The sequence below is a fragment of the Vulpes vulpes genome, chromosome 16 (genome assembly GCF_048418805.1).
Source record: "Vulpes vulpes isolate BD-2025 chromosome 16, VulVul3, whole genome shotgun sequence".
Taxonomy (NCBI): Eukaryota; Metazoa; Chordata; class Mammalia; order Carnivora; family Canidae; genus Vulpes; species Vulpes vulpes.
Window position 1 is genome coordinate 35,376,804 of NC_132795.1, and position 20,417 is coordinate 35,397,220.

Here is a 20,417-nt window from a genome sequence, read left to right on the forward strand (position 1 = left end):
TTTCACACCACTTCTGAGAAGCAGCTTTAAAAGGCATTGCATGATTCCAGTCTCTTTTTTCTCTCATAAGCTCAGCATGTCCCACACAGGGACTATTCCTAAGGTGCAAATCCCAGAAATACATGCTTATTGTGTTTCACCCGCTTATGGTTTGTCTGTTAAGCAGCATAATTTAGTTTAAACTGGCTCATTTAGGGGCACTCAGTAGCAAACAGAACCATGTCCAAAATGATGTGACCGTGTGCATTCGATGAGAACGATATTTCTTTTCTATAAGAGAAAATGAATTCAAAGGCTGGTACTGCTGCCACTGTTATGATTCCACACTAAATCCCGGTCTTGGCACCACTGTCATCATTGTCCCGGAAACAGGATTTGCTGTTGCCACAGCAGTCATTGATTTTACATGGTTCATGTTTCTTCAGTTCCTGATTCAGTGTCTAGGAGAGAGGCATCTGATTACTGGAGTTTATGGCTAGTATTTTGCCTCAGTCACGAGGTTATCTAGGAAAGTAAATATCTGGGTTTTTCAGGTTTTATGGTAAGTGAAAGGCTCTTCTCATCAACATGCACCCTGAGGAATTTCTCAAATAACAAAGGGAGATATCTTCACATGCATTAGAACTTCCCAGATATCAAAAATCTCAAAGCAGATTGAGTCCCACCCCCTTTCCTCTCTACCTTTCCCCTCTGTCCCTTCCTCTCTCTGACCCTAACTCTATCTCTTTCATTGCAATGAGCTTTAATAAAGCCATGATTCTCCATGAATATGAATGGATTAGAACAGGAGAAGAGAAATAGGAGGAAGACCAAAATTCAGACCCTGATGAAAGTTACATTGTTCAGTCCAGATGTACCATCAACAAAGCTGAAACAAATACCTTAAGTTGAAAAGTATATCTATTTCTCACTTTATTCAGACTTTGTATGAAAGAAAGAGTAATGATAATTAGCAAATGTCAAAACTAGCATAGCACATCTAATGTTTGAACAATGACGTCAAGGATTCTAGCTTTTAACTTGAGAGAGAATACATAGAGGCAGTCCCCTTTAGAGTCGCTATTCCGTACAATGGTGCATGGCTCTGCAGTGTAGAAATGGAATTTTTCTGTTTTAGTATATGTTTATTTCTATCAGAGGAAGATTTAGATAAACAAAATTTATACAAGATAATATACATGAAACAAAATGCCAGTGTGTTAACTGAAAGACTTGCCTTTCTGAGAATCATGAGTATTTTCTCTCTTGTCACAGTTCCTTAGGAAACTATTTGTGATTAAGGATTACTTGATGTGTCTCACCCCATTAGTTGGGTAGCACAACTTCTACTTGCAAACCAGTCCTCTCTTGCTAATCCCAACTAGAGTGGCTTTCTTAGCCTCTCTTGAGTTATAGGTGGCCAAGTTTCCATGATAAAATCAATAAATAATCATCTAAAGTCTGAGGGTCACAAAAAATAAAAAGTCTGAGGGTCACAGGATTCTGAGAAAGCTTTTGTTTTATTGATAAAAGACCTCATAATAAGCCTGGAAGTACTCCTTTCCTTTTATTATTGCTTTTAATCCACACGTGGAGCTGTGGCCACCATTTGGTAAACGTGAAGGATACAATAAAGAAGAAAAACCAATACGTTAAGGATGGTATATGTTGTTTGTATATAACAACTGGGCAACTACCATCTACTTCCGTGATACTCCTTAATTTAAAAATACATTTCTTTATATTTCAAGCCACTATTGGTTAGATATTTTGCTAATCAAACCCAAAAGTATTCCTTTTTGATACACATGGTAAGTATGAAACCATATGAAATAAAATAAAATGTTTATTATTTTATTAGAAGAGATTTTTGACATAAACTTTGGGAAACTCAGTGAAATAATCCTATTACACAAAATTAAGAATATTTTAGAGATGAAATTTCTCCTATAGCTTTATTACCAGTATATATCTTGAGCAGACAGTATTTAATGTACTGTGGCTTTTGTCTCTATAAACTTATTTTCCGTAATTTCATGCTGATCACCAGTTGCATGGAAAATTTCACATTTCTAATTAAATTATTAATGTTTTTGTTATAGACATTGTATCTTTTATCTTCAAGGATTGATATTCATTAGTCTCTGATTATAATGGCATCTTAGAGTTCCTACTTTGAGGGTCGACGTCTGGATTTTGCCGTTAATGAGCTGTTGATCTTTTTTTTTTTTTTAATATTTTTTTTTTTTTAAAGATTTTATTTATTTATCCACGAAGGACAGAGAGAGAGAGAGAGAGGCAGAGACACAGGCGGAGGGAGAAGCAGGCTCCATGCACCGGGAGCCCGATGTGGGATTCGATCCCGGGTCTCCAGGATCGCGCCCTGGGCCAAAGGCAGGCGCCAAACCGCTGCGCCACCCAGGGATCCCTGAGCTGTTGATCTTAAGCAAGTTATTTGACTAGGGCTTTATGAGTCTATATTGTAAATGATACCTTGGGTATTTGACTTTCTAAGTATATGCTGAAGCATCTCTAGCATTGCAATATCTTAGGCTTCCCTCAAGATAAAAGCATCCTATTTCAATAAATAGTTTACAATATTTTGTTTCTCATAGATTTTTTAAACTCTTGCCTCTATAACTTTCCCTTTTGGAGGCAAAAAACAAAACAAAACAAAACCAAAGAAAACAACAACAACAAAAAACACTTAAAAGAGTACCTACTAAAGAGGAAAAAGATTAAATTGCAATGGATGTTATAAAAATTATTTAAAATTATATATGGATGGCAGTGTGAGTGACAGTAAAGAGACATTACAGAATTTATGCAAATTATGAGTTTTCTCTACTGTCCTCAAGTACCCCCAAAAGACTTACACATACAAACATTTAGTTAACTTAAGTACTTTCTTTCCTCTTAAAAAAGAGGGATCTCTGAAAATAATGCAGTAGTGCCATTATGTGCACTAAATGGCATTTGGAACATAAGGTTCCTGGTAACAGTTAGGAGTGATCACATTATTTAGGCTATTCAGTGCAAAGCATGGCTCATGCACATCTGAGATGCTTATAAGGGACTAACAGGCTGTTTATGAAACTGATATCTAAATCTTAGGAAAAAACGTTTCTATTTCTAGCTTGAATATTGTCATTTTGGTCAATGTAGAATATGTTGGATATTTAGAATTTCAGCTGGCTTTCATTTCTTGGTGGTGAAATAAATAGCTACTCTTTCCTCTCTTAATGTTTATACATATTCAGAACTAAATTATTTAAATTCAATTTTAATGCTTGATAATTTGAGCAGACAAATTAGGCTATTCAGAATTAAATCTGATTACATGATCATTGAAAGGTAATATCGTATGCAGCTTGCTACAACCCATAAAATAATTCTTTACAAAGTAACTGAAACTTTAATTACATGTGTATATCATTTCATATTATCTAAATTGTTATACTCTCCTTCACATACAATTCTAATTTAGTTTCAGTCTCATTAAATGTTTCCAATATTCATTTTCTAGTGTTCCTCAATTTTAAATTTGGTTCTTTGTCATACATTAGTATTAATGTTATATAAGTACATATTTATTTTTACCTACCTTATTCCTCAAAGGTATTTCATGTTACCATAATGTCCTTTCACAAGGAAATTTAATAATAATCAGAGACCAGAGGAATCATTTGGAACTGTGGTATGAAACTGACTTTATTCTTAATGATTGAGCCCCTTCCCCTTTATGTTGGTAAAGTTGATAAAGTAATCCTGGATGCTTTGCTTTCTATGTTTAAGGGAAGTTCAAAGCATGCAATCCTTGGCCCACGTATAATTATCCTCACCCCAGCTCTGCGCCCTGTAAAAGTATAGCCAGTCTCCTTTTGGACCATCTTGGGAAATTACCATGCTTATCCAAGAAAGCCTCAGTATGTAAGTGATAAACTTTCTCACAGGTATATGTGGCATCATTAATTTCAATACCTGAACCAAATGCTGAATGGGGTGTCCATCCTGTCTTTGTGAGTTGGTTACAGCATTTGGCGCTATAAATGGTATGTCTAGGCAATGATCACTACTGCTAGTCATCATTATTCTTTTGCTTTGATTCACTGCCCACTGGCAAACATGATCATTAAGTTGTGCTTCTCTGTAGTTGAGTCCTACTGAGCCTCTCCTAGCTTAACACATCAATGTTGGAAGTTTCTATATTTGACATTTAAGGACAGGAGTCTGGGCCTTGGCCCTCCTTAAAGTGGCCCAGAGTTGAGTGTCCTGGCCCAGACCGTGGCATTTGAGGACAGGAGTATGGGCCTTAGCCCTCCTTAAACTGGCCCTGGGTTGAGTGTCCTGACCAGACCATGGCATTTAAGGACAGGTATGGAATTTGACCCTCCTTAAAGTGGCCCTGAGTTGAATGTCCTGGCCCAGACTGTGACATTTAAGGACAGGAGTATGGGACTTGGCTTTCTTTAAAGTGGCCCTGGATTGAGTGTCCTGGCCCGGACTATCTTTGTGTCTTATATTGAAACGTGTCTCAATTCAGTATAAGCCATGACTGATGCTAGAGTTATGAGAACAACTCTTATCTTTTTACTACTGATTATATGTCTAAGCCAGACATAGACCCCCAATTGGTAGAGTACTTAGAGGAAAAACTGATATTCTCTAGAGTATGTGGGCACATTGGATGGTCACTTGTGCAAAGGAATAGTCACCACGTGGCTTGCTGAGGTCATATTCCTAAGAACAAATGCCTTATTAGAACCCTACAGAATGCTTCTGCTGCTGCCCATACTTTTATGGCTAAAGAAGATATTTTGACCCTCAGGGTTTTAGGGAAAATATCCATGGCACCCCTGTGGCACAATCACAGGGCTCATTCAAACTCGATTTGAACTCCAGGTCCTTAACTTCTATAAAGCAACTATTGCCATGAGAGAAACTCCTAACCCTGATGATATTGATTTAACACTCTCTGGAAGAAGGAATTTCTAAACATGGGAAGGTGAGAGAGAATCTCCCCTGCAATAAATCCAGTACTATGAAGGTAGTCCATTCAACTATGGTGATGATGACAATGAAGGAGGAGGAGGAGAACAACAGGAAGATGGAGGAGGAGATGAGGAAAAAGTTGTAATCATTGCCTGGATATAGAGGAAGGAAACAAAAAACTAAAATAGAGGTCCAAAATTTGACCTATTTGGAAATCCAGAATTTACTAAAGTAATTTATAACAACAACAAAAAGATAAAACTGTACTTATTGACTTTAATGCCTCTACAATGTAGGTTCTGAATTAACTTCAACATTGGCTGAAATGTACCAACTGGCAAACCTTAAGAGTCTTAACTGGTACTGGGGTTCAAGTTACATTTATACCTGATATTCCACAAAATTTAAATAAGGTGCTCTTCTTCTTTTGGAGGAGTTATCAATATAAAGTTTCTCCTTAACCATTGGAACTATTGTTCCACCTAAAATTCTCCATAGTCATAACACCTAGAGTCCTGAAATATCCCATAGTGAGCATGACCATTCTGACCCAATGAGTAGTACATTTAAATAGAATCTTGATACCTATCAATTGGCTTGACAAAGTGGGATCTGCCACAGACCTTCCCCTGCTACCCCTACCCAGTTAAAATAGTTACTATGATTCAATATAAATTAAAACAGGCCTTTAAGTGTTGAAACCCATTATACAAAGCCTATTTGGGACCAGGGATGGTTTTCCTGACCATTTCTTCAATTAACAGCATCATTTGGCCTGATCTTAAACTTGGAATGAATGAATGGAGACTCATTATGGATTATAGCAACTTTTATCCTGTGATTTCCCCCATTAAGATACTCATGTCCAATATTATTGAATATACCAACTCCGTCCAATCAGAAACTGGTAAACACTTTGCAATTACAGACTTGGCTAATATTTTCTGTTAACTCCTATTTCAGTAGTCTTTCAGCTACAGGTTGCCTTTAAGTTCAAAGAAACATAATTTTATCTGACTGCACATGGTACCTCAACAGCCTGCCATCTCACACACTATTTATTTATTTATTTATTTATTATTAATTAATTAATTTATTTATTTATCAAGATTTTACTTATTTATTCATGAGAAATAGAGAGAGAGAGAAAGAGAGGCAGAGACACAGACAGAGGGAGAAACAGGCTCCATGCCGGGAGCCCGACGTGGGACTCGATCCTCGGACTCCAGGATCACACCCTGGACTGAAGGTGGCGCTAAACCACTGAGCCACCCAGGCTGCCTTCACACAATATTTGTAGGAAAAAACAAATTAACCCTATTCATCTTTCTCCAGGAGTACAGGTATGACATCACATCAAAGGCATCATTCTCTAAGGAGTCATTTGATAAACTCACTCAAGGAATACAAAAAAATCACAAAAGAGTTTTACCAAAAGGGTGTGAGCCATTTACCTACCCCTAGTACAAGGTACCACCATCTTGGTTAAATTCCTAAAAATTATTGATCAGTCAAGAGTTGCTTCGTCATTGACACTATCAAGAAACAAATATTTATCTGTTCAGTACAGCAATGTTAACATGAGCCAAACATCTTTTAGACCTTCTCAATTTATGAATCTTACTTAAAAATCCATTTATGGTGTTACTTGCGAAACAGTCCTTTTTTAATGAGGCACCTTACTATAAAAGTCTCTAGAATCAGTCCAAATTGCAATACAATAGGCAGTCCTTGTAATGTCTCCCAGGCACTCCTTCACTGTAGAAGCTTTGGCAAGCTCCTCTAATGCCTCCTCTAGATCAACCAGGACGGCGACCAATTTCCTTTGGACTTCTGAAACATAAATTTCCCATGCACTTGTGTGGCACATACCATTAGAGCATTAGTTGTCGGCTGCATACTGAGTTTACCGAAGTTCTAAGCTCATAACTTGCTTCTCATTATGTCTTAGGTCATAAAAGTAGCACCCTACAAGCTTGATTCAAGGATCAAGAACTCCCTGATAAGATGAAAAATGTACCTACAAGATCCGGGTCTTCTGACGTATTCTGGATGCATGGGGAATGCCCTTCTTGTCTCTAGTCCATTGTCAGATACATGGTGCCAGAGGAGGTCTCTCTCTCCCACCCCTCTGCCTGGATAGCCTTTTGGGATTGAATGAATGAATGAATAGCACAGGAAAGGCAATTTTTATACTTTATGTATAGCAGCAACATTCTCCTACATAATGGAGCTTGCTGGAGAGCTGCTGGTTTTCATCCCTTAACAAGAATATATCTGATCAACAATGAAACCCAAAGGCTGGCACATTGACTGTATTTCAGACAGTGATCTTAACTCTAGATTGGCCCCATCCGTATTTTTTTATGGACTCTTTGGCCATTGTCAGTGGTCCGGCTATCTGGTCCAGTCAGTGGCCACAACAATTCTTTATCCAACATTTCTGCCTTTCAGGAAAACGTTCTTCGAAACTCTTGACTCACAGATTCTCAGAATAAATTTCAAGGTCCAGTTGTCTTTAACCCATACTAAAGTCATTGTGCAAAGCCTCATCATTATGCTCTTCAATCCCTTCTAAGTTTAGACATTATTGACTGTGAAGAGGGTACTCATTTTACTTCTCAGAATATGTGTTGTTGGGATCTTAAACAGGACATGTAATGGAACTTTTACCTCCCTATCAGCATTGGGCTACAGGTCTCATGAGGTAAAAACATGTGTTAAACAGTTTCAAATTCAATTAAGTGAAAATTTTGCACATGTTAGTCATTAAATATCCAGGTGAATTGTAGTATAGAGTGTAACTCCTTTTTTGATGTTTTATGGCTGACAGCTTTAAAGCCCTACCACTTCCCGTTCACCTTCTCCTCCACATCTGAGTAATCTTCTAAGAAAGCCTAGGTGCTCTCTTCTTTGGCACCAATGGCAAGTTTAAACCATACAAGTCATGCAAGGTTTGTGAGAAACCTCACTCTGGGCCTACCCTAACCACCATGAAAAAGGAGCCCATCTCCTTTTTCCACTCCCCACAGTCATTTTGGGCCATCTTTGGATGCCACACTGCTTTTCTCAGAAAGACTTCATACGTCATTAATAATGTTTTTTACTCCCTATTGGTGTTTATGTGGCATCTTGACATTCAACTAAATTTTTGTTAGGGTGATCTATCCTGCTGTTATGGAGTGGCTACAATAGAAATACTGTGCATCAAATGTCATTCTATTTGTGCAGAGAAAAAAACAAAATTGGCTTCCTCAAAAATATCTAAGGTAGGAACCATAATGGTTATCTAGTCATCACAATTGCTAAGAGTCGACATTACTGAAACACTGATTGCTGTTATGAATGAATATTTTTGCCCAAAGAGGCAATACAAGTTGTTTAACAACAACAGCAGCAGCAGCAACAACAACAGCAGGAGCAGCAGCAAAAGAGTTTTATTGTTCTTCGGCCGATCCACAAAAAATATGCTTAATAGGCAAGAAAGTTTGCTGGTGCCTTGCCTACATTATTAAAATGGTTGACTTTTAATGCTTACTTTGGTTCTAAGTGCATTAGAAAAAAAGTTTGGAAGCATTCATTTTTCCCTCTCCAATTATTGTAACGAGTACAAATAGTGATACTTGTACAACAATCACGTCTATTAATATATTTCTGATCCTTAGAAGTAAGCATATTGTTTGCATGCCTATCTTTAGAAACATTTCCATCCACCAGCTAATCGTTAATCAGCCGGTACCCATTAGAGCCTGACAGCAAAAGAGAAAAGAAAAAAAAAAAAAAAGTCAAATGGAATTTGTTTTTACCAATGGAGAGATAACAATGAAGCCTGTAAAGTTAAAACCATGTTTTAGCGGTAACTAGAATATTTGATGCACAAATTGGGGTAAGAATAATGCCTCCAACCCCACTCAAGGAGTCTCAGAATACAGTGATCAATGCCATTTTCCAGTTCTTTATCTCTTTTCCTAATATGTCCAGGATGGTATGGATACTTCATAGTATCCCCAAAGGTAACCCTGCTGGTTTTTTTTTTTTTTTTTTTTTTTTTTTTGTCTAACCATGGTGAGAAAGGAACTCAGATGAACTAAGAGGATTCCTCAGTTTTTCCTAGAAGCTTCTTATTTTGGAATGAACCCCTTCTTCAAAGAGTTATTGAACTTCTTATACTACAGTTGAAGTTCTAGAGCTGAATCCCATAAGAACTTAAGAAACTTGTTTGCTGCTGCACTGTTGATCATGCTCTTACACCTGTCACAGCAGTTGAAACTTAGACCATTATACAAGTTGAAGTCCTTGGACAGGCTTCCCACTCAGACCAGTACCTCCACCTCAGGTGGAATGTTGCTCAGACTACAAGAGTTTTTCAAGCTGTGGAATAATAAAAATTCCCTCACCTCAGGATAATGCTAAGCCAGTTGGTACCCACACTGACTTTAAGTCCTAGTATTAAAAAAACAAAACAAACCTGGATTTGTTCACACTGCTGCATTTTCAGAGTGCCATAGCAATCTTGCCTTTCCCATCTCTTTCTCCTCCCAGAATGATTTGTTTTCTTAATTATACAGGTCTATTATCTTTCCTACCATAACAGGATTGCAATAACTTAGAATTTCAAGAAGAAATGGTGAGAAGATATGGTCAATTCCAAGGAGACCGCTTGTCTCTTCAGAATACTCCATGTATACCCAAGACATTTTGATCTCCTTTAATCAAAAATGTAAAAAAAAAAAAGAACTATTATTAGTTCTTTCAATGAATAGACATTTAAACACCATAAATTCAGAGTCCCTGGGTGGTTCAGTGATAAGATGAAGTGTCTGACTCTTGATTTCAGTTCCAGTCATAATCTCCAGGTCAAGGGACCAAGGTCTGTGTTGTGCTCCACATTTAGCAGGGAATCTGCTTAAGATTCTTTCTCTCTCTCTCTCTCTCTCTCTCTCTCTGCCCCGCCTTCTCTCTCTGTCTCTCTCAAATAATAAACCTTTTTTTAAAAAATAACATAATCAATTAAACTAGATTCTACTTTCCAAGCATATTATAGAATGCCTCAAAAGTAGGCAATAAAGGATATTGTCTATAAAGTGAAATTATTAACATATATTTTTGACTTCTAAAGATGCCATTTTGTTATTCAGTTTTTAACATTTATGAAGTAAATAAAAATATTTTTCTTATTTTTTATGGTTATATTTTCCAGGAAATGGGGATTTATTTGCAAAATTTCTAAACATTCTTAGTTACCTACAAATTGTCTAGATTCCAGGCTAGGAGTAAAATTAATTTCCATAAAACCAATATTATAGACTGTATGACACTTGCAGAAAAATTAATTTGTCTTTTTTGGTAGAAATAAATATAATAAAAAGTCTACATCACCTACATGTGTTAAGACAGTCAACAAAGTTGAATTCAATGAAAAATATCCAGTTAAAGTCATTTTTTTCTGTTTAAGTTATATCAGCTGGCTTTAACTGTTTAACTTACATGCGTATTATACAGACTCTTTCAGACTTTTTCAAAGTAAAATACTTTTAGTAATCCTGTTTAACAATTGTTGTTGTGTGAGGTGACTGAAAAGAAAAATCTGACCTTTTAGTCAAACATACCACTGTAAATTAGAATTAGAATTACCGTGTAGTCAGTAACACCATTGTTCTATAGCTATGATTATGGATATATTAGAAACTAGTATATTTTTAATACCCTAGAAGTTTAAGATTATAATTAACAGCCACACCCACAGAAAATATTGGTATTAGATAGTTTAGTATGCAAGGCAAAGTTGATCAGAAAAAAATACTTGATGAAATATTTCCAAATATGGCCTGTGTTTCTTTGTTACTTATATCTAATATCTACTCTGTATTTAACTTATTTCTGCATTCTTAGAAAATAAAATTTTTGTTATTATGATCAGATGAAATAAAGTGTTACACATTTTGGCATATCTTTTTGGTAACACACTTAGCATTATAAATATTACAAATATACATATATGCATTTTGTGCATTTATACTTTTACCTATAAAATTATAAATCTACATCTAGTGAAAATGTATATTCTGAGTAAAATAAAATAGCATTGCCAAAGTTTTTCTATTTATTATTTCAGATAGAATTCTATTAGGATTTTAGTATTTGTGCCTTCATTCATGCTGTGTGCATAGCCTATCTCTACTCATTCTATTTCAATGTCTGTTCCTCTGTGAAAGTTTCCCCAAGATCAGAATATTGTGTTCTTTCTAGTTATCTTGTTGTGGACATGCCTATAAATCATACTGTGAACCATGGACTATGGTTTGCTCAGCTTTGAAGTCCTCACATTAATCAATATACTAGTTCACTGCCTATAGTACACAATTCCTAATAGTTGAGTTGAAATCAGGGCTAATGGGACAAATGTTTTAAGATTGTCTTAAAATTGAATAAGGGTAACCAGCATTTCTGTAGAAAGGATCATTGCAATTGCATTTCAATTTCAAATAGGGACTCTCATAAACATAATGTATTTTGCTTCATTGGTTTATCTTCATTGGTTAGGGAAAAAATGGTAGATGGTAGGAGGTGAGAGCAGTTACGATACAATCTGCATATATTTTAGCTTCTTATTCTAAACTGAAGGAAAGTTTTTTTTTTTTTAATTTTCATTTATTTATGATAGTCACAGAGAGAGAGAGAGAGAGAGACAGGCAGAGGGAGAAGCAGGCTCCATGCACCGGGAGCCCGACGTGGGACTCGATCCCGGGTCTCCAGGATCGCGCCCTGGGCCAAAGGCAGGCGCCAAACCGCTGCGCCACCCAGGGATCCCCTGAAGGAAAGTTTTTATAAGGCTCAATACTATTGTCATCTTGTCTGAAAAATAATAGATAATTGTTATAGATGCAAATAAGCATTAGCTATTATTAGACCTAGGAAAGTTAATTGTATCTATTTATGTCCCACATCTCACATCAATATTACTATTAAAACCTCATCATTATTTCCAGTTTATTTTTTCTGAGATCCTCAGTGATAAAGAATGTCTTTGTCCCTTAGCTTCCAGTACCTAACACAACTCATGGTCAATTCTATATACTCAGTACATATTTATAGATTAAATGTATAGTCTTATTTGAATTGTAAGACTTCCACTTGCAATTTTAGGACTCATGCTACTCCAATAAATTTTGCCATTACATGTGGCTTTAAAAAGCTATACATGTATTGTAAATGGAAAAAACAATATTGTCAATATATTAATTTAACCTTTGAAGACATGACTAAAAGTATAAAAGGTCATAAGTATTTATAAGGTTATTATAGTAATGATTTGGTTTTACAGATGCGGAGTAAAAACTCATCTTTATTCTAATAAGTGGTTCTCAGATAAATTTAAAGAGGAATTAGCTGCTATTGTTTCATAAAGCTTTAATAGTAAAATTAATACTAGTTATGTAGACAAAATAAACAGAAAAAATTTCACTAAATTTTCATCTACTCAAAGATGGAATATTACTAACAACTGTTCATGTCATTGTTAATCACAAAGTTAATGGTAATAACTAACAGTTTGCTCATGCTGATTTCCTTGTTTCCCAAATGGTTAGTTATAGCCTATTCTCTGCTTTTAGAAGAAAAATATAGTGGTAGGTTCTTTGCCAGTGTTACATGGTGATTAGCTATGCTGGGATTTGAACCCAAGTCCTTATGTGGTATGGACTTGGGTCCAATGCCTGTGGTATTAGATGTGCAGAACATGATTAATGCTGACTTACACTGAGTACCTTACATCTGATTTATTAGTAGGCTTTAATTTGGGTATATTGGACCTATAATTATTCAACGATCTTACCATTCCTCATCTCCATACCCTTACTGAAATGATGCCTTGCACCTCTAGGCATTTCAGTCTCTAAAAGAACCTTACACAGCAAATAATATCCATCTTGGTTTTTGAAGGTCATTCCTGATTTTTTTCTGTCAGATGTGAAATATCTTTTTGAATACTCAGAATGAATTTTTTATTATTTGATAGCACAAATCAAACCCTATTTTCCCTTTAGTTATTTCCATGTTCATATGCTTCCTCTCCCAAAAAACATTACAAGCTTCTAGACCTGGGAATTATGTCTTATCAGTCTTTGTAGGGACTGTGTTGCCTGGCATAATAATGTCTTGTATTTGTAGGGCCCTTAGCAGGTTATTGGATATTTCCCAAAAATTCTTGATAATATAAAGAATGATTTTATCAAAATTAGAGCTTTTCAAGCTGTTATGATCTGCATCTAAAATGGTGTGCATATAGAATCCAATCATCAGGTGGAGAATTGAACTGATTAACTTCTAAGACATCACCCCTAATATTCTATAGCTTGATCTTCATGACAGCTTTGTGAAGCAAGCAGAAAAGCCATTTAATAGACATATTTTTTTCTACTGGATTATTAATACCTCATGCACCAAAATATTGAGTGCTTTAGAAATGCTTAAATCTCTGATTAGAATATTTATGTAGATTGTCTACTGATTGCTTTTGCCAATCCTCTAGAATAGTGATTTTCAAATTATTGCTATAGAGTCAGAGGACCTAGTGTGATGCATAAGGAACGGGGGTGCTGCAGGAGAAGGCTCCAGGACCCCCCCCCCCCCGGTTAATACAAGTGTAAATTTATTAAATATATTGGAGTTGTTGGCAAAACATTTTATTTGGGAAAAAAAAAAAAGTTTCCTCAGGAGAAATAATAAAGAAGGGGAGAAGGAGAGGAGAGGAGAGGGAGAGAGAAAAAAAAGAGAGAAATAGAAGGAAAAGAAGGCCAAAGGAAAGAAAGGAGGAAAGAAAAGAGGGAGGGAGGAGAGGAGGATGGATTAAGGTGCTGATCTAAGGAATTAAAGCATAAGGGGGAAGAAAAACTCTCTTAAGTTTTCCTGAAAAATAATGACTGTGAAATTAAGACTACTTCATGATTATAGTTCGGGTAAACGTGTAAATAAGGAGACAAACAGGAAGCTCCCACGTAGGAGGTATGTACATGCTTACCCTTACCTTTCTGCTGATATATGGAGTGATCGCAAGGAACAAGTCTTTTGTTTAGCAATCATTGCTTTTTTTTTTTTTTTTTTTTAGCAATCATTGTTTAAGTAAAATGTGCTAAGGAAAGGGGCCAAGTGGGGGAGCCGGGTTAATTGCCTTCTCTGACTGCTTATTCGTTGTCAGGAAAGACAGGGATACACACCACTTCCTTTCTTCTGCCTGTTAAAAATCTGTGCTCTGAGGATGTATCAGAAATTCTAATTCACTCCTTGAATTAGAGCAAAGAAATAAAATACTCTGACCTTCAGAATGTTCTCTCATTTATTTTTTATTTTTTATTTTGTGTGTGTGTGTGTGTTCTCTCATTTTTAAGTGACAAGACATTTCCTGTGGTTACTCTATCATAGCTGTCTATTCTTAGGTTTATTATATAGGAATTAAACTTTTAAGCCATTTTTAAGTGGGACTGTCTCTCATGGGTGTAGTTGGCGAACAGACACGTTCAACCTCTCCTGGAGATTAGAAGTCAGTGGAGCTGACACAAAAACAGAGCATGAACTGGAAGGATTTAGACACAGGGTCACATGACTGAAGTGGACCTTGTTTGTATGACACCTCCCTGACCCCCCCAAAGAGGAAGTAGTCTAGAACTGGAAATGCCTGCCAAGGAGCAGCATAGGGTGTGGTTAGGAACTTGCATTCCGGAGCAGGACCCTCTGTGGGGTTCTCTTCTGATCCACCTGTTACTAACTTAACTACTGGGTGCTTCAGCTTCACCTTTTGTAAAATGAGGATTACGAAGTTTGCCCCTCATAGATTTGTTGTTGACGGAATAAGAAAATTCCCAATACCTGAGTACACACCAATGCTCAGGAAAATGTCAGTTAATATTCTTATCATGGGCTGCATCAGTGCAAATAAATGAACATTTAAAATAATAGCTCTCCATGCAAAGGCTTCTGTCCCTTTGCATGGAGCACTTGTGGGAAACTTCAGTATGAATGTGAAATAACAGAAAACAGCATCATGTAAAACTGGGTTAGAATTCCTGAGGTCACCTTGGACAATTTTAAAGTTAGTTTGTTTGTATGAAAATGTGTGGGTGGCTCAGTCGGTTAAGCCTCCGATTGGGGAGGGGGGTCCTGAGCTGAACCTTGAGTTAGGCTTGGGGACCAGCGTGGAGTCTGCTTGAGAGTCTCTCCCTCCCACTCACCCTCTGCCTGCCCCCTGCTTGCTCTCTCTCATTCTCAAATAAAAAAATTTAAAAAAAAGGATTTTAGGGATATTCAAATGAGAAAACAAAGGTGATAATATTATCATAAGACCTGAGAAGTGTTCATTATTCATAAAAATTTGCTCTTATTGTCACTTTCATACTCTGACTCATTTTTGATTTTTGACTGCTAGCGCCTTTGAAGCCCTCCCCCTCCCTGTTCCCTTTCTGCCCCACAACTGGGCAAGCTGATAAGAAAGCCCTGGTGTTACTCCCTTTAGCATCGGCATGGAGTTCAAAGTTCAAAACCTGTACAGGAACCCTCACCCTGACCCCACTCCCTACTCACGATGCAAACAGCAAACCAACCCTCTTTCTCTGCTTTCTTAAACAATTTTCAGAACAACTTACTAAGTCTGCCTTTCTCTTTTCAGACTTTATGTGAACAAAACAATCAAACAAATAAACAGGGACTCCTGGGTGGTTCAGTAGTTGAGAGTCTGCCTTTGGCTCAGGTCGTGACCCCTGGGTCTTGGGATCGAGTCCCACATCAGGCTCCCTGCACGGAGCCTGCTTATCCCTCGGCCTAAGTCTCTGCCTCTCTCTCTCTGTGTCTATTATGAATTAATAAATAAAATCTTTAAACAAACAGCTTCTCATACTCTTAGTGTATGCAGTGCATCAATAATCTGGACATTTTAACCAAATTTTTGGTGGGGATGTGTCCTGCTTCTGTAGACAAGCAGCCTCATGAGCCATGTGACCGCCTTGGTTATGTGAAGTAAGAAGTTTTCTATGAAGTATAGGATTCAAATAAACTGTATATGAAATACTCAAGGTATATTGAAAGAAAAATTAGTGTAATGCTGCAGGTCACGTTTTTAGCAGTTTTAGGTAGGAAATATGACAAAGTATCATTGGAGCTTCTTTGTAAATCAGGAGGACACTATTTCAGTGATCTTATTCATTCTTTCTTATTTAAAAGAATTGTGAATACAATGCATATATTAAAGCTTTTTCTTATATATTCTTTTTCTTTTTCTTCTCTTTTTACTATACATGTGTACTTACTTTCTTCGTGTTGTTTATAGCCCATGTTAGTGAAATTGTTACTTCAAATTTAAGTTTTGTAAAATTATTCTCACTTCTACTTTTCTGGTTTCCTACCATTTCCTACCATTCTACTTTTGTAGTTTCCCTGTATCACTTTTTTTTTTTTTATAAGAGCTACATTCTGGTTTATTTATGCTCTTTTTCATTCATCCTTTGATGTGTTGTTTCCCTTCTGTAACAGATATCATATTTGCTCATCATTTGAAATGTGCTACCACAGTAACATTTATATCAAACATGTGGAGATTTTGCTCTTATGTTTTCAAACTCTTTGTCTTAGCATCTGATAATCAACTTATAAGTTATTTCATCTGTAAACAAACCTCAAAATCCTATTATGCCATGCTTGTTCTTCTGTATATATGGATTCCAGTCACACTCCTTTCTGTTTATTTTTTATAAAAATGAATTTTTATTCTTTAAGAATAAATAAGGATAAAATTTTAATTTCAAAGGACATTACTATTGATTGATTGCCACTATTTTGAAGTCACTGGACTTAATGTGGTCAGCACTGATTGCAGGGAAGGGAACTTTAATAAGATTAATAGACGAGTATTTTTTGTGTTGTTACCTACCCTGTTTTATTGTGGTTGGGAAATTTGAAAATGAAAATAGTGTGCTTCTTCCAAAACAGAAAGGGTTTAAAATGAAAATTCTCATCAATTCTATAACTTTATAGTTATTACATTTTTTACATTACCTTGCATTTTATGTGACCTTTAAATAAATAATATATGCTCAGTTCCTATTTTATATTTAATAAGTGGAAAAGTGAAAATTTCTATAATTCAAAGATTAGAATGAAGAGTTGATCCTCAAACAGTTAAATTGGATACAGTTTGATCATAATTTGTGTTTCTCTTTATAGTGAGTACATTTTCCATCACTGACTCAGTTCATGCTGTATATGTATAGTGCCTTGTCCTCAGGTTGAATTCTACAATAAAAGTGACTTGATAAAAAAAATAAAAATAAAAATAAATAAATAAAAAAAATCTAAAAAAAAAAGTGACTTGAAATTTTTCTAGGGAAAAGCTAATTTATATGTATATTATTTATTCTCTCCATCAAAAACAACAGAAATGATCAGAAACCCCTGTCCACTGTCAGCCTTATTCACTCACACCGGCGCTGTTCACTCTTAGCCTAGCCCTTTTGCTGCTGAAGTACCATTCTATCTTTATCTGCTTCTCACAAAGTTATTAAACTACAACTCATTAAAAAAGAATGCATGAGCATGGAATGTTTTTCCATTTCTTTGTGTCTTCTTCAATTTCTTTCACAAGTGTTCTATATATACAATGAAATATCAGCCATCAAAAAGAATGAAATCTTGCCATTTGCAATGACATGGATGGAACTAGAGGGTATGATGTTAAGCAAAATAAATCAGTTAGAGAAAGACAAATAAAAAAAAAAAAGAGAAAGACAAATACCATATGATTTCGCGTATAAGTGGAATTCAAAAAACAAAACAGATAAACATAGGGGAAGAGAGTGAAAAATAAGGTAAAAACAAGGAGGCAAACCATTAGCAAATCTTAGCTATTGGAAACAAATTGAGGGTTGCTGGAGGGGAGGTGGGTGGGCAGTGGGGTAACTGGGGGATGGGCATTAAGGAGGGCACTTGAAATAATGAGCACTGGGTGTTGCATGCAATTGATAAAACACTAAATTCTACCTCTGAAACTAATAATACAATATATGTTAATTAAATTGACTTTAAATTTTAAAAAATTTTAAAAGAAAAAAATGCATATAAACCTGTTTCAGGGCACCTGGATGTCTCAGTTAAATGTCTGCCTTCAGTTCAGGTCATGATCTCAGGGTCATGGGATGGAGCCCCACATCAGGCTCCCTACTCAACAGGGAATCTGCTTCTCCCTCTACACCTCCCCTTTGTTCGTGCTCTCTCTCTCAAATATATAAATCTTTTTTTAAGAAAAAAAAAATCTTTTTCAGCATCTCAACATTGTAATGTTATGTTGTTAGCTGTTCTCACTCAAAATATGTATGTTGAAATTATGTATTTTGATGTGGACAAGTTTGTGTAGAATGGTTAGAGGCATAGTGTTTCTAGAATTACTATGTGCCCAAGGACCTCTTCACAGGAAGGTCATAGGAATAGAAAATGCAGGGACAACTGGAGTCAAGAGGTGTTGTAAGGATGGGGCATGATGGGTCATTATGTCACAAGTATTTTTATATTGATTGATTGGTTTCATTAATGTATAACTTAGATACAGTGAAATGTATAGATCTTAAGTTTAAGTTCAATGAGTTGAAGTGTGTATATGGTGTAACTAAAGCCTTTCTCAAGATTTCCATTACCATCACCTGTAAAAGTTTGCTCGCTCCACTTCTCTAACAGTCTCAACCCCCAGCCCCACCCCATGTCGGGTAACCATTCTTCTGATTTTGTTCAGCACTTAGGTGAATTTTTCTGTCATAGGGAAAGTTCAGAAAGTTCAATACCTCTGAAAGGAATATCTTATAACTGGTGCGGTTATCAGATTATGAATTTTGTTTACCATCTTAATCTTCTTATATAATACTCGCTAAGATTCTAGTGACATTATTTTAGCTTGATGTATGTAATTTTTTGAAGATCTATAAATAGCTGTCTTCTGCATATTCCAATCTTTGAAGGAAAGGTATAGGAATTCGGTAGTGAAAGATCAGACTACATAAACTCTGGGACTTTCCCTAAGGGATCAGATCATTGCTATATGTGGGGAATAAAAAGCATCATATAATAGGTACTCATTGTTTGTCCAACTATGACCCTCTGGCAGTCTGTCAGGATTATTGATAAAGCTTATTAAAATTCAAATTCCTGGGCCCTATTTGCAGACTTACTGAATGGGAAGCTCTAGGAACTAGGAATACATTACTATTTTTAAAATGTCGTCATCATGAGTGACTTACATACATAAATCTTGACTCAAACAAGAAAATTACTTAGCTTCTAGTAACTCTATTACTAAGTTTTGAAGAACTAATCTGAGCTTATCAGTGGTTCTTAAATGAGGTAGGAACCCTTAAGACAATCCCTGGCATACAGCAAGGCACAACCAATGTTATCCAGTTTTACTATTGTTATGTTTTTTGTTATGAACACCCCTACTTAAAATCCCTGGATCTTCTCTTTCTGGTGAAAAGGAATAAATAAAGTCCATAATGCAATCTCAGAGCTACATATCTCTTCACCCACACCTCTAGTATAAAGCACTCTTTTACTTTCTAAGGCCTGTCCCCATCAGTTACTTTTCAGTGATTTGAATGTGCCACATTTCCTCCTAACACTGGGTCTCTATAAGCGCTATTTTCTTACCTGGAACACTTTCTCTCTACTCCCTGGAAACACCAGTTCAAATGCTATTTCCTCAAAGTTCCCCAAATACACTTCCCCAAAATAAGTCAAGTATCTTTTTATTTCTTCTTTTTTACTTTTTTATCTTTTTATTTCCAAATAAATCAAGTATTTTTAATTATGTAGTTTTCTGAGACTATTGCTATTTACATTTTTAAAGCATTTATCATAGTGCCAGTTTTATACTTGTCTGATTATATGAGTAATGTTTATCAACTATGTTTGACATAAAGGGCAAATACTATGGCTAGTTTTGCAAACTACTGATAAGTAGTAGGTGATTAAAAAAATAAGAGACTGAAGTGCTTTTTGACCAGTCAGATTTGTTTTGTTTGTTTGTCCTAAGTTAAGGAACCAAACTTAGTTAAGGAACTCTTATATTATTATTTTTTCATTTATATCATATTTTATTACAGTCTATGACTGTACTTACATACATTAAATCTTTGCAGAATCCATATTTTATGGCACTCAAGTCTCCCAGATTAAGGTCCCTATTGCACTTTGCTCTCTAATTTCAAGCATTAAAATATAATAAGTAAAATTCCCAATTTCATATTGAATTTGAGGCTTAAATTTGTACAATAAATTAAGTACTTTCAGATATCTCGTCAGAAATTAACAGGCTAGGGGTTGAACTAATAATCTGACATGGTTTGATCATCATTTGGTTTATTCTTATTACTCATTTACCTTTTTATTTACAAATGTAAACAGATTAAGGGGCACCT